Source organism: Dendropsophus ebraccatus, chromosome 11 (assembly GCF_027789765.1).
Source record: "Dendropsophus ebraccatus isolate aDenEbr1 chromosome 11, aDenEbr1.pat, whole genome shotgun sequence".
NCBI lineage: Eukaryota > Metazoa > Chordata > Amphibia > Anura > Hylidae > Dendropsophus > Dendropsophus ebraccatus.
Genome location: NC_091464.1, coordinates 84,608,433 through 84,624,602, shown reverse-complemented (window position 1 = coordinate 84,624,602; position 16,170 = coordinate 84,608,433). Strand labels below are relative to the sequence as shown.

Sequence of the window (16,170 nt, the reverse complement as noted above, 5' to 3'; positions counted from 1 at the left end):
CATTCTGTTACAGACTCTCACAGTGGCTAATACACTGTGCAATGCATACAGTATAATCTTGGACAAAATCTGCAAAACACGTCAAAGCTGGAAAAATGCTTTGTCTGGACGTACCCTAAAAGGGCCGTGAAATAACATGAACTTGGATGTCTGACTGCCATATACAGGGTGTGTACACAGATAGAATTCAAGTAACGGCTTTTATTCCGAAACACTGATGTCCCCAGATGTCTATAGAATAGAAGGTTTTATTAGATTATTATACTGCTTAACCACAAGCTAACACTATGTGATAAGTCACCCTCCAGACTGGAGATTTAGACGATCTCTGGTCCCATTCGGTTGCACAGGGAGTTAAAGCCACAACCAGCTCTCAGACCTCAGATCACATCCATTTGCTGCCTAAAGCTTGCCAGCATCTGAAATTTAGATCTATATTTATTTTGACATGGATTCAGAACCGGCATGTGTAGCGTTGGCCCCTGTCCCGCTGCATGCCTGTCCTGCTGCAGGATACGTGGAGATTAGAATGTGTTAGCCACTCTGCCCTTTCAGAAGGTTATTACCAGGAAAAGCGCCGTTCTGCAGTGAATAATAATACCGACCTAAGCCGGTCATCGAAACTGATGTTCCTGTATGTGGCATGGTGCCACATGGAATAAAAGCTATTATTATCTTGTCAAAACCTCCCCCCTGGGGTCCAGCAAAGGATTCTATCAGCAGCCAGAACTTAGACATTAACTGCAAAAGAAAGAAAATTAGCTCTATTTAAAATATCTTGAAAAGACAACAAGCTGCTGGTGACTGCTATGTACTATGTTAGTGCATGATAGTTGTTTCTAGGAGGCAATAGTTTCTTTTCCAACAACGTACAAAGTAAAAATTGTGGAATTCAAGGGATTATCCAGGCAACAAAAAAAGTCTATGTTTGACATACTCACCTACCACGGTTCCCTGCAGTTCCTGGTGTTATGTCATGAAGTCCCCCACTTCTGTACCAGATTCATCTCTGCTGTTAAAGCCTGCTTAGCCAATCACTGACTACAGCAGTGTCCCTTGTCAGTCACTGCTGAGACTCATCAGAAGTAGGAAGCAGCATGATGAGCAGGGGACCAGATGATGTTACATCAGAAGCTGCAGGGGACCAAGGTAGGTGAGTAAGCCGCCCCCAGCCAAATATAAGCTTTGGTGTCTGGATGACCTGCTGAAGCTAATTTCACATGCACTACTCTTCCTGGCTACGGCACCTGCACAGGTTTAGGATTCGGGATGCATGTGGCCCTTTACATCATTGACGTGTGCCCTGGGGGCCGAGACAAACCTATTATTTAAAGGGGTTATGCAGTGCTTCAAAAACATGGCCACTTTTCCCCCTACTGTTGTCTCCAGTTCAGGTGCAGTTTGCAATTAAGCTCCATTTACTTCAATGGAACGGAGTTTCAAAACCCCACCCAAACTGGAGACAACAGTAGGGGGAAAGTGGCCATGTTTTTGTAGCGCTGGATAACCCCTTTAAATAGAAGAGGGAGTAGGAACCAGGGATTAGGCGTGACAGAGCATAGCAATACGCAGGGCCCCAACTCCTTTCTGAATCTTGATTAAAGTGAGAAAACGTGGATTGTGTGGTATCTGCTACATGGACAGATTTAGGGCCAGTTCACACAGAGTAAAGTCGACGGATTTCTGTGGCAGAACCCCACCTGCTGTCTGTTTCAATGGGATAGATTGCTCGCCTCCGCTTCTGCCACTCTCTGCTCAAAGAATTGACATGCCCATTGAAACAGGCGGCAGGCAGGATTCTGCAGAAGAGAGCTCCGCCACGAAATTCCACCAATTTTACTCTGTGTGAACTAGCCCTAAAGGAGAAGTCCCAAAACTGCAGGCAGGCTGGTGGGGGCAGGAAAATAATAAAGAACTGAACTCTCCACTCCTTGTGCCTCCGATGGGCTGGTCCCGAGTCCCATTCACATCAGCCGGTGACTTGCAGCTCTGCTAGCTACAATGTCATGACCCCGGCTGTGTGATTGCCCACTTACCCAATCAGTGACTGGGGTGGGACACCGCCCAGTCACTGACTGGCTGAGAGACGATTGCTTAGCTGGGCCATGACATTTCAGTTGGTAAAGCTGGGTACGTGACGTACCCAGCTTACAACTGAAGTTGACAGACGGCTGCTACCAATTAGAGATGAGCGAACCTGCCGGGGTTCGGGTTCGTATGAACCTGAACTCTCTGCGTCTGATTCCCCCTGTCTGACCGCTCCATGGAGAGGGTGGATACAGCCTGAAGACTGCCTGGAAAACTGGGATACAGCAATAGCCATAGCCTGTATCCCAGTTTTCCAGGCTGTCCTCCCGCTGTATCCACCCACGGAGCGGGCAGACAGGGGGAATCAGACGCCGAGAGTTCAGGTTCATACGAACCCGAACCTCGGCAGGTTTGCTCATCTCTACTGCCAATGGGACCCGGGAGCAGAACAAGAACAGTTGAGCTGAGGTCTGCCGCTCCACCCCTAGTGTCGGAAAAAAGCTGGATCCAGTCCTGGCAAACTGGGAGAAGTTTCCCAGGACCGGATACAGCTTTACCAAGCACCTGGGGAGATGCCCATTTCTAATCCTGAACTTCACTAACCAATCAATACATGTATGGTGGCACAGTGTTCTGCACACCGGGTACCAGGCACCCTACTAAGCACAAAGCATTCCAGCGCTTGCGCCCAGTTGATGCCAGAACGTGCCTGGCCTTGTCCTCAAAGGAGACATTAATAATACAAATGCAGCCGACTTCTGGAATGTAAGAAAAGTAGATAAGAGGTTTCCATGAGGAAAAAGGAACCTGTTATTAATCAGATATTCTGGCCTCGGACGGCCCCGCGCTCGCCAGCTATTTACAAAGAACAAAACAAAACAACGTGACTGTCCCTGAGCCAGGACCTGACTACCAAGCACCGCGCCGAGCATGAAGGAAACCTACCGCTTATAAACTTGTCAAACAACAAACATTTCCAGGAACTTGCACAATTCTGTGGCTTATTTTAGAAGCAAATAGCTTTTTCTTTTTAATCTTGGAGGAGGGGGATCCAGACGGCATATCTGAGGAGAACAACAGGGTAATCAGATCTCCAGAGACATGTATTATTATCATCAGCGCCAATATCGCCAGGCGTTGGAGTAACCTGCATGCCGCGGATAACAAGGCTGTTTGTGTTGCTATTGTGAAAAAACATTGCACAGGGCGGATATGGAGTTCATTATGGCTAATTGTTTCTTGGCTATTATAGGAATAGGGATATTATAGGAATAAGATATCAGCTGTTGTATGTCCTGCAGGAAGTGGTGTATTTTTTCCAGTGTGACACATTGCTCTCTGCTGCCACCTCTGTCCATGTCAGGAACTGTTTAGAGCAGTAGAAAATCCCCATAGAAAACCTCTTCTGCTCTCCAGACTGGAAGGAATACACCACTTCCTGCAGAACATTTTTGCTGCCCCTTTAAAGCCAACCAATATGGATGTATACTCTGAAACTGACCTTTATAACACATGGTGAATCAGGCACTGTGCTGACTACTGAGATGTTGCCATTGACAAGGGTCTCCTCTACTACAGGGTCTCAGTTGCTGAGAGCCACAGGTGCTATAGGTGGGAGCAGTGAGCTAGTGCGATAGTGACCAGACTGACTTTCCCTTTTCGCTGTATCTTGCTTTTTGTATCACCGCCAAACACCCATACCTTCCACAGCGGTACTCCATGTGTGACTTCAGTCCTTACAGGTATAAAAGCAACATGACAGATGAAACCAGTATCACAAAGTCAACTTAGATAGGCATTCCAATGACATTTCCCAGCTTTTTGCTGCTCACACAGAACCCCTGAATAATTTCTTAGAAAAACATTATTTGACCCCATCACTAGGACATATTTTTCCCCCAAAAAAAACATTTCTTACTCTTTGGCAAGAAATGTTTTGGCAATGTAATGACCCATAAGCTGGCCCGCTAATAGGATATCACAACAGATTACAATATGAGCAGTCTTGCAGATTAGCCACAGGGGTAAGGTAGATAAAGAGAAAGGTAAAGCTAGCCCACTCTTTGGGTAGGAGGTTGGCTAATATATGGGGCACTAATCACTAATGTGGGGAATGGCTACTATATGGGCCACTACAAGTGGGGGCTGATTACTATATGGGGCACTATTGTGGGGACTGGCTACTATATGGGGTAACTAATCACTAATGTGGGGACTTGCTACTATATGGGCCACTATTGTGGGGGCTGATTACTGTATGGGGCACTATTGTGGGGGCTAGCTACTATTTGGGGCACTATTGTGGGGGCTGACTACTATATGGGGCACTTCTGTGGGGGCTGGCTACTATTTGGGGCACTATTGTGCAGGCTGGCTATTATATGGCACTGTATTGTGGGGGCTCGCTACTATATGGGGCACTATTGTGTGGGCCGGCTAATATTTGGGGCACTATTGTGCCGGCTCGCCACTATATGGGACTCGCTACTATATGAGACTCTATTGTGGGGGATAGCTATTATTCGAGGCACTATTGTGGGGGCTGGCTGCTATATGGGACTCTATTGTGGGGACTCGCTACTATACGGGGCACTATTGTAGGGATTTACCACACCATTTATTGTAGTTCAAACTGCTAGGTGAGGCACATCACTGTGACTGTGCCAGGAATGTAAATATCAAGGTTGGACTGTGACTTTGCCAAGTTTTTAATTTTGGTCCTAGAACATGGTGCATGCACTTTGGACAGCATTTCTAGTATGACCACATCCATTTAAAGGGAACTGACCATCATTTAAAACAGAACTGCCACCTAATAACTTACTGAAAACCAGCTACATCATGGGCATCAGTTGCTCCAGGGTCCTCCCACAATCAGAAACATACTAGTTAATTTGGAACGTAGCCTGTGAAACTCAATAGGGACATGAATTGATGATGATAATTTATAAAGAGCACCGCAGAATAAGTTAGCACTATAGAAATGAAGAAAGTGATAATGACTTGAGATACTTGCCTGGAATTGCCTGATAAAAATAGTACAAATCACAGCTTTTCTGTTTCATCACGATAGCTAAATAACATAGTAAAAAGATGGTTTCTGCGAATACTCATTAAAGTCAATTCTGGAATAGGACGCAATACACATGCTTCCCTGGTGCTGAGCTAGTGACAGGAAGTAATTAGGTCTTATTTATAGGTTTGCTCAATGGTCTTAAAATATCTAAGGTACCAGACTGTACCAATCGAGAGCTGCACCTTCCGTTATAACAGAATACTGTTTTCATTTGCATGATAATGGTGTAAAGAAACGTATAACAGCAACATATTCCAGGGTAAGAATTTTGAAAGCCTAAAATATCAACTCTATGGGGGAGATTTATCAAACATGGTGTAAAGCGAAACTGGCTCAGTTGCCCCTAGCAACCAATCAGATTCCACCTTTCATTTTCCAAAGAGTCTGTGAGGAACGAAAAGTGGAATCTGATTGGTTGCTAGGGGCAACTGGGCCAGTTTCACTTTACACCAGGGGGGAGATTTATCAAACTGGTGTAAAGTAGAATTGTCTTAGTTGCCCCTAGCAACCAATCAGATTCCACATTCGGCGGAAAACAACAGCAGATGTTTTGCATACGGATACAGCCACAAGCTTCAACTTTTTTTGCCACCATTTTTTATTGCATGGACCAGATATGTCATAAAAGTCAGAACTGTAGTGGTCTGACTAATTGGCCTCCACTAATCCCAATAACTGTGGTGCCCAGTCCAGGACCCCCCCAAGAATTTGTAAAAAAAAAAAAAGATAAATAACAAGCGGGCATCTTATAAATGGTAAATGGTGTAGCAGCATCTGCATCTACCAAAATATATAACAGATTACCTTAAGGATCTAATGTTAAAGCAAATGTACCATCAGGTACATCGCTGTGCTTTTTTTCACCTTACTTGATTGACACTGGCGCAGGGATGCCAGTGGCTCGACCCTTTTTTTTTAATTGGCTCCCAATCCCCACGCACAGTGAAGGTCTATTCCCGAGCACCAGTACGCCTCGGAGCACTCAAGCCTGCCCCCAGTGCTCCAGGGTGGACTGATGCTTGGGAATAGACTGTCATTGTGCCCGGGAATCAAGAGGCAATTAAAAAAAGTAAAAAAAAGAAAAAAAAAGCCACGCCACCAGGATCCTTCTGCCGGCGCCAATCAATTAGGGTGAAAAAAGTGCAGCGATGTACCTAATGGTACATTCGCTTTAATTAACTACCCAAAAAGATATGGCTGATAATGATATTGAAAAAAGCCTGAAGGACTCGATAACCAATAAAGGAGAAGAGAAACTCCAGTCTTGTATTTCATTTTCTCCTCTTATTTTATAAAACTTTTAAAATTAGAAAATCATTTTGGCAAATTATAAAATTTCGGTCTAAATTTACTAAAGTCACCGGGCAGCCAGCCCAATAGCAGGACTGTTTTCTCCAGAGACAAATGGCTACTTTCAGAACCAAGCACTGAGGCCAACAATGTCTTTGGAAGCCTCCCTACTAGGGAACACAGAAAGAGATACGACCCTCTATAGGACATGTTTCTCAAGGCAGAACCCATAAAATTCCACCATCGAGTGTGGTAATACGGAAATAACTTTTAAGAGGTAAAGGTCAAGGTACGATGTGATCACGTCTGACCACAGCTCCGTATTAAAGAGAAGGTGACAAAGAGTCATAGCGGGCCAGAACTGTAGAAGAACGTAATAATGTTGGCATTTCCAGCTGTGTGTAATGCATGCTTATATTACACCAATGATCTCATGCATACCAGTTAAGCACATGCTATGGGGAATTACAATTACTTTACATTTCCTAGTATGTTTTTTTTGTTACCTCTTACAAAACAAAGACCGTTTCTGTATAAAATTGGCAATATCATCTCATTGGTCATGTGTATACATAGTGACAGGGCATGGAACGGTAGACATATTACAAGGTTTCAGCATGTTGTCTGCCCTGACTCACCTCAGCCAGTGATTGACCAAGTAGACATCTCCTTGTGTAAATATTGGGGCCATGAATTGGAGATGGTCAGGGACCAGGAATCGGCCACCAGTAATCACATGTTGCATGCTTGGGCGAACCTGAGCATGCTTGAAATTATCCAAAATATCAAAGTTATGAGTTGGGTTAAAGGTTTTTTTTCAGGATTAGAAAAACATATCTGCTTTCTTCTAAAAATAGCAAGAAAGTAGCTGTGCTTTTTCTAAACCCGGATAACTCCTTTAAAGGGAATAACCCAGTGTTAGAAAAACTTTCTTCCACTTTCTGCCACTTTCTTCCAGAGACAGCACCACTCTTGTCTCCAGGTCAGGTGTGGTTTGCAATTGACCTACATTCACTTCAATGGAACTGAGCTGCAAAACCTGCACCCAAACTGGAGACAAGAGCGGTGCTGTCTCTGGAAGAAAGTGGCCATGTTTTTGTAGCAGTGGACAACCCCTTTAAGTTGGAGAAGGTGGCAATCATGCAGGACGTTACTTATTTATTCAAAAATTCCACCACTTTTCTACTTAGGAAAGTGCCAAAAAAGTCAGCTGAACCATCAGCGTGTGCCCCCTACCGATAAATCCAGGACCTGCTTTAGGATGCATTAGTATTAACAGAGTTCTTCTATAAAAACTTTTTCTGATATTGTGGACTATAGTCTGGTAGTGAGGTCTATAGGCATGGTCTACATTGGGTCTTATAATTTCTGTCTATGTTCCTCCATGGACTCGCTATAAAGAAGCCTCATGACCATGGCCTATCTGTACATTCACCTCTTATATAACACAACAAGCCAGCTGGAACAAATCCACCCTGAAAAGTAAGTGGAAAGGTCCTGGTCAGCTTGGCACGCCATTGGCGTGGGCACGCTTACCGCGTACCTCAGCTCTTCTTTGAAGTAGTAGCCTCTGTATATCCTTTAATCTGAACCTTTAGTAGAGGATTCCTAATAATCCAGCCTTAAAGAGAAACTCTGCGACCCCCTCTTCTCAGCTTCAAAGCTTATTCAATGGATTTCACCTTAAACTTGATCTAGATGAAGTCAGCAATGGACAGAGTCTTCTTTCCGGCATATCTCTTGGTATGCGTCATCGATATGAAACTGGATGCCGAATGGATATGAAGAGGACAAAGAGCATCAGATTCAGTAATCTATAAACCGCAGACCCTGCCATAACCGGAACGCTGACATATTTTATACCGGCTTACATTATCATATATTCCCGGCCCTGGCTCGCCTTCAAGGATGAGATTCTGAGTGCTCTGCAAAATGAGACATCTGTAGACGTTTCTTCAAAAGTATTTCTGCGCCAATGACTTTCCAGAACCAGTCATCAAGGACAGAAGAGAGAGCGAGAGCGAGCCTCTATTAATAATGCGTTAAAGGTAATGGTATTATGGAAGTGGACGTCTATTTCAGTCTCCCCATGGCGACCAGAGTAAACAGAGAACATGCAGGGAGAGGGAAGATATACAGCCGGCTATTGGGAGGGCTTTATAAGATTTCAGTTTGTCAGCACATAGTATGTTATATCATAAATGAGAAATGGGGGAATGATGACCCTAGGAGATATATATATATATATGTATATACTGTATATAACACATATACACACACACATACTTTATAAATGAAGTACGGACAAGTAGAGTAAGGAGCGCTGCACCTCACACCTATGGCTGACACTAATGCCTCTCGGCTACTTTTAAAAACCAACGCCAGGATGTTGGTATATAATTTGATCAAACCATATTGCCCCGTGTGCAGGTCCCCTGGTTCACATGAGTCCCAACACTAACTCACCACTGTGTCAGTCAGCTACCACTAACCCCGCAAAGCGTGCACAAACAGGCAAGGGAGGCCATAGAACGGCCCTGCAACCCTAATGTCACAGGACCAAACCCCAAGGCCCCCCCCCCCCCAAAAAAAACGAAAAAAAAAACTCAGCAGGCACCGTCGGCAGAGAAAGAGATCACCAAGCAACACAAGTGTGAACATGATCTTACTACTCACCATTGCTCCTGCAGGTACAATGGGAAAAATAGGAGGTATAAGTCATGTGTGCACAGGTGCCTCCTTCTGATTGCAGTCTATATTGCGATTTATATATAAAGTCATGCAAATGCATGATTTTTGGGCATTTGGCAACATCTTTTTTGAAAGTATGATGCCAAACTTTGCTGCAGGTGGCACTATTCTCTTACAGCAAAAACAGATATAGCGGATATATACTCCATATTCCAATGTAGGAAGAAGGGAGCAACTAGTACACCTCTTTGTGTGTTTTTTTTTTATATATATATATGAATAGACCAGCAACGGTGAAGTGATGATGCTGGCGCGCTCCTTTTTTTGAACCGCATCCGGGTTCATTTCCATGCACCGGCCCGGCATGAAACACCGTTGGCCCCCAGTGTGATGATCTGCCCTCTGTGACGTGGCTCGGGAGGAAACCGGGCCATTGTTCAAAAAAAAAGGACTGCGGCACTGGCGCCGGTCTATTCTATAAAAAAAAGTGATGTACTACTGGTACATTTGCTTTAATTCCCCTTAGCCACAATTGCAAGTTGACCATAGGTTAAGTAGCAGTAGCAGCCTACCAATGGCATGAATGGAGGCAACATGTCCTAAACTCAAACTCTACAATGTTTTTAATGACAAAAAGGACTGTAAATAAAACCCCATGACACTGAAATGGAAGCGCTGACTATGTCATTGTGTATCCAGCACAGTCCGTGTATGCTGAATTATGCAGCCTCTAAACCCATGCTCGCTGAGCTATACTCATGGTTGCTCTTTGCTTTCCATTACCTTATTAAATAAACTCTATGGTCACTCACACATACGTAATGCGGTTCTCTCACTAGACATTGTCTTTTTTGGCAGAGTCGGGGAAATATTACACACATATATATATGTATAATTAAGCAATAACTCTCAGAATGTATGAATGCCTCACAATGTAAACATGATTACTATAACATCAATGAGGGGGATACGCTGGTTTCCTATTGCGTATACGTTTTGATCACCATTTGCCACACTTAAATACTTGTTCTAATGCTGACAATAGGCAATTAGATTGCTGCAAATATTGCCAAGATTCTGCTGACACACCTGCACGAAATACAAGAGAACAGCTGGGGTGATGTCACATTCTCACCACAGCTCCCCCGCAGGGTATATCTGGTATTGTCGGCTGCGCCTGTTTTGTTTGGAGTAGATAGGCTGTTATTATAGCTACAAACACACTGTGACGGCCCGGCTCCTTTGTTCTGTCACTGATTGAACATGGAGATTTCCAATTCCCTGCTGCTACTCTTATGAAACACCTTCTACCTGTAAAGGGTTAAAAATGTATATTAGGAGACTTCAGTAATGCTCTAATATATTTATTAAAGCCTGGCTGACTATATATGTCAGCCAATGTAAAATATTTCATGATATTTATGTTGCTGTTAGCGCTGTTATTTCCATTATGCATTATATATGTCTACTGTGTGATGTTTGCAGAGGAATGTTAATGCTCAGGGTTCCAGTGTTAAGAACTGCACCAATCTCTAGATACAGCAGGGAGAAGCTTCTGCTTATGCGCTTCTTTTCCCGATTCCTTGTAATTTCCTCATTTGGTGCAGCAAAAATTTTTTGATGATATTAACTGTCACAGATCACTGTATAGCCCTAGCCTAAAGGGAAAATGACAGCATGGATATGTATACTGTATATCTGTCCTACCAGTTTGCCATTGCCCATTACACAAGCAGTGCATACTTACCTTCCGCTCTACTCTGTGATCCGACCTGCTCCGAGAAAACAATCTTTATCCCCTCGATGACAGTGCCACAGAGATGTGTCTGTGAGGCTGTCTACACCCACCCTGTAACAGCCTCTGCCGCTGTGCCTCCTGCAGAATGACTGATATTGGGAGGAGTCAGGTGGCGGCCTTAAAATACAGCATTGGCTGTAGAGAGGGGGCGGGCAATGGCTGATCTCGGCGGGCACAGACAGTATCACAGACACACCTCTGGCAGCCCAGGGATAAAGATAATTTTTTTAGATACAGACCGGATCACAGAGCATTGTGGAAGGTAAGTACGCACTGCGTGTGTGATTAATAGAGGTAAACTATCAGCATGGATATATGCATATCTGTGCTGTCAGTTTCCTTTTAATACACATTTTATTGGAACATATAATAATAATATATATATATATATATATATATATATATATATATATATATATAAATATAAAACAGCAGAATACAGATTTACAGTTTCTACCTGGTGATATTTAATAGATCAGTGTTCCTCAACCTACCGTATGGTTCTCAAGTTGTTGCATAACTACAAATCCCAGCCTGACTTGATAGCCACAGGCTGGCAGGGCAAGCTGGGAGTTGTAGTTGTGCCACAGCTAGAAAACAGCATCACTCTTCCAGATTTTACATATGATGACTACGCAGTTAAAGACAATAAAAGGGGGAGCTATTACTAACATGCACCAGTGCCACTAGAGAAAAGTCCCCGGTGATGAATCTATAATAAAGTAACAGGAGTTTGTGACCTAGAAACGAAACGCTGTGAAATTCAGACAATATATATTATTAGTGGTTTGTTGAGTTTCACAGCTCATAAAACACAGGAAGCATTTACATTAATAGTACAGTAGTGCTGTAATTACTTAGATTGATGGCGCCATCTGTTGGACAAAGCGTAGAACAATCACAATAGTTCTACTTGTACTGACCCTGCTTTGTGGCCCTTACAGAAGTACTGTATACTTACTCTGGGTTGTGCACAATTCTCAGATGTGTGTTTAAGGCTGATGGGGGTACCAGGTGTCAGACCCTCACCAATATGAATGGCCCTATCTTGAAAATCACTCAAAAAGGTCATCACTCAAAAAGTCCTGAAAAAAAAAGTCCTGAAAAATCCTTTTAAATTTAATTACATGTTTGGGAAAACTGGGGAAACTACTAAGAAGATTCTCCATAGTTTCCCATCCTTTTCCACTTGCCTTTCAGTTCCATTCACTGTACATGCGGGGGTGGACAGACCATTAATGACAAAGTCCCGGAAAACCCCTTTAAATGCTATATGAATATATAAATATACCTGCTTTCTCCAGTGCCTTATGGATAAATCTATGCAAAAAAAAAAAACAGAAAACTCTATGACAAGAATCATTGTAAACTGAGAAATATACAATCACTCCATTACCTCTTGGCTAGGTTCACACACAGTAAAAAGCTAAATTCAGATGGGATATGGAGTAATAAAAATAATCATGTGAACAGATAAAAAAGGCTGTACTTTGCAGAAACAGGTAATAAATAACAAGCGTGTTCATTATTTGGACGGTCTTAATCAATTACGGTCGTTATTATATACGGAGTGTGCATTGCCGGCCAAATTCCCATTGACTTCAATAGAGCTCATTATTATATTGCAAATACAGCCATATTTTACGTTGTGTGAACCTTAACCCTTTGAGGACCAAGCCCAAAATGACCCAGTGGACCGCGCAAATTTTGATCTTAGTGTTTCCGTTTTTCCCTCCTCCCCTTCTAAGAGCTCCAGCACTCTCAGTTTTCTATCTACAAGCCATGTAAGTGCTTGTTTGTTACAGGAATAGTTGTACTTTGTAATGGCGTCTTTCATTTTACCATAACATGTATGATGGAATCCCAAATATATTATTTATGAAGATATAAATTGGTGAAATCGTAAAAAAAAATGCAATATGGTAACGTTTGGGGGGTTCCTGTGTCTACGTAATGCACTATATGGTAAAAGCGACATGACACTATTATTCTATAGGTCAGTCTGAACACAACCATATGCAGGTTACACAGATTCTCTAATAGTGGTAAACAGAAGAGGTTGGTGGGATTTGTCTGGCGCAACCACCCCTATTGGAACACCGGCCACGTTCCCCTGTAACTTCTCTGAATGAGGAGAACTCCTGGCACTGGTGTGAAGTCAAATTCAGGCTTTTATTTGATGCAACGCGTTTCGAGGGTGCAATCCCCTCTTCATCAGGCATAATACAGGTAACAAACAACAATCTTTTATAGTAAAACAGTAATGGATGACCCGGAAGTGCTTTCTGCTCTCTAGTGACCTCTGACATCATCATCCCACATTACACTGATACTAACAAACATTTGGCTAAAAACACATATCTTTCAACCGGAGATTGAATAAAATAAAATAAAAATACACATCCTCATAAAAAGCGTTCTTTACATTTAGTGGAAATGCTTCTCTGCTGTTTTCCAGACTTATAAGATCACTATCTCTATCCCATATGGCTTTATAGTGCTGAACATAGATCATTACCAATATCAGCTGCAGGAGGCAGAATGTCTAAATGGTCTAGTGGTAAGTGTCTGGCCTATGACCAATGAGCCTAGCTGAAGTCATGGGTTCAAGCCCCTTGGGAGGTTAATAAATAGAATAAGAGTATAATAAATTTCATTTTACATATATCTATATTGATACTACATAGTACAAGGTAAATCCACCCTACAGTGAGTGATTATGAATTTATATTGTGTGATTGATTATAACCTTAAAACATACATCAGATCTCTGCTACTTGGAAATCATTATAATATAGAATATAATATAAAAAGATATATAAAAAAATTGTATAAAAACGGCATTTGCTAAATACCTCTATAATATGTACTATTTGTGATCGTCGAACACTACCCATAGGTATAAGTATATGTGAATCTTCACTTGATAGACCTCAGAGTCTGTGGCTCACCTTCCAGCACAATATAAACATAGTTCTGTACTCCTGGGTTCAAATCCTCCATCCATCCAAAGTTTTCCATTATTGTGATCACTCGGTGTAAATCTAGGTCTAATAACATACAGACAATTGCCGCTGGCCAATAGTGCCCATATTACTTCCAATTAAAACTAGGAATACAGCTGTATAACCTATCTTGCATACAGGCCAACATTAATTTATGGTAAACTTCATGTACTCATATACACTAGTCTACAATGCACAAAAAAAAAAAAAAAAAAACACTTCCTACAACCCTCAGCAGTAAAGAGTGACTATCATCTTTGATATGGCGACCAAATAAATGCGTCTGGTGTGCACAAAAGCCAAAATCAATACAGTAGTGTAGTCCCATAGGTCTCAATATGACATGAAATACATTTGGAAGTGATGTCGAACCCCTCCCATCTGACATTCTTAATAGGGATCTGGGACCATGTTGTTCTACTGTATGTTCCTTTACTCGATTGGATCGCATGGTTGAACCAGTTGATTCAGACAATTAGTTCTGTTACTTCATTCAACCCTAAGGGCTGTAGTGTTTGCAAACGGTAGATCCAGTACATTTCTCGTTTGACCAACTGGTCAAACCGGTTACTGGCACTGGAATTAATCTGATCAATAGGGCAAACGGTCAAACCTTTGGGGTCAGAATCATGCATTTCATAGAAATGCCTAGAGACCCCATGTTTTAAAAAACCCTTTTTTACATTGAGTCTATGTCCATTGAGACGACAGTGCAAAGGTTGTGTGGTCCGACCCACGTATTGGAGTCCACACGGGCACTCCAACACGTAGATTACATAGCAAGATTTACAATTTAAGCTTTGCTTGATGGTATAGTTCTGCCCTGTTGCCCTGCTTGTGATGGTGGTAAAACCGTCCCTGATGGAAGTACAACACATACATCTCGGATGGTTGCATTTCGCCACTCCTACACATGATTTATTATTTGTTGTACCCTTCCTGTGTCTGCGTAGGCAACTGGGAGCTATTAGGTTCTTTAAAGTGGGTGCTCTCCTGTATGTTACCAACGGTTTTTTAGGAAGTAAGGGGCCTAAAAAGGGGTCTAGTTTCAACAGGTGCCAGTGTTTCTGCAATACTTTTTGTATGTCTTTGTGTGATCTGCTATACCGAGTGATGAAATTAATCCTGCTGGGCTCTTGTTGTACAAGATCTTTAGTGTTGCTAGTTAGACATGACCCCTGTGTCAGTTGACATGTTCTCTGGTAGGCATTATGTAGCAATTGTTTGGGATATCCCTTTGCTTTGAAACGTCTTTTCAAGATCGCTGCTTGTTTCTTGAAAGTAGTGTCTTCTGTACAGTTCTTTCTAATTCTTTTGTATTGACTATAGGGGACATTGGTCTTCCATTTTTTCAAATGGCCACTCTTGAAGGATAAATAACTGTTAGAGTCAACCTCCTTGAAGAAGGTTTCTGTAATGATTTCACTTCCTTTGTGACTAATTAAAAGGTCCAAAAATTCAATCTGGACTTCAGAATGGTTGGGAGTTAGTTTAATCCCCCATGTATTCTCATTGATGTACTGTACAAATTCACTGATGGTATTTGCGTCACCTTTCCACAGGAAAAAAAGATCGTCTATATAACGTTTGTAAATAAGGACATGATCTTTAAACAGAGGGCAGGACCTGATGTGTGTGTTTTCAAAGACCCCCATAAAGAGATTAGCATACGACGGCGCCACCCGCGTCCCCATGGCTGTCCCACGGGTTTGGTGGTAGGTGGCACCGTCGTACATGAAAAAATTATTCTTCAATATAAATCCTAGGGCTTCAATGAGAAACTCTGTTTGTCCCACTGGAATGTGTTCATCTTGGACCAAGAATTCCCTGACACATTGGATACCAATGTCATGATGAATATTGGTGTATAGGGCCGAGACGTCCATGGTGACAAATGACATCCCTGATTCCCATGTTATTTCTCTTAGGATGGATATTAAGTCATCGGAATTCATTAGAAAGCTCTCCAGGTCCCTAACATATGGCTGAAGGATCAGATCTAGATATTTTGACAGGTTACTTGTCAGGCTCCCCACTCCTGAGATTATTGGTCTTCCCGGAGGATTGATTGTGGCCTTATGTATTTTTGGAAGGTGGTAATAGTAGGGTATGGATGGATTGGTTATATTAAGGAACCTCCTTTCTTCTTTTGTGATAATGCCCTCTTCATTAGCTTTATTGATCAAATCCTGATAGTGTCTGTTAATGATGGGGAAGGGATCATCAATGACCACACGGTAATAATTCACATCACTTAAATTCCTCAAGGCTTCTAGATGGTA

At 42.4% G+C, this 16,170-nt stretch overlaps 1 protein-coding gene and 1 long non-coding RNA gene across 2 annotated transcripts in view; both read right to left on the bottom strand.

Moving 5' to 3' along the window:
• CMSS1 (cms1 ribosomal small subunit homolog) overlaps positions 1–16,170 on the bottom strand; it is a 281,437-nt gene that overhangs the window by 51,818 nt on the left and 213,449 nt on the right. The window lies entirely within an intron of this gene.
• On the bottom strand, positions 229–4,997 carry LOC138768089 (uncharacterized). Its single transcript, XR_011358931.1, has 4 exons — positions 4,853–4,997; positions 3,530–3,763; positions 2,974–3,092; positions 229–741 (listed from the first exon to the last, which is right to left on the bottom strand). It is a non-coding gene; the product is annotated as an uncharacterized lncRNA (long non-coding RNA).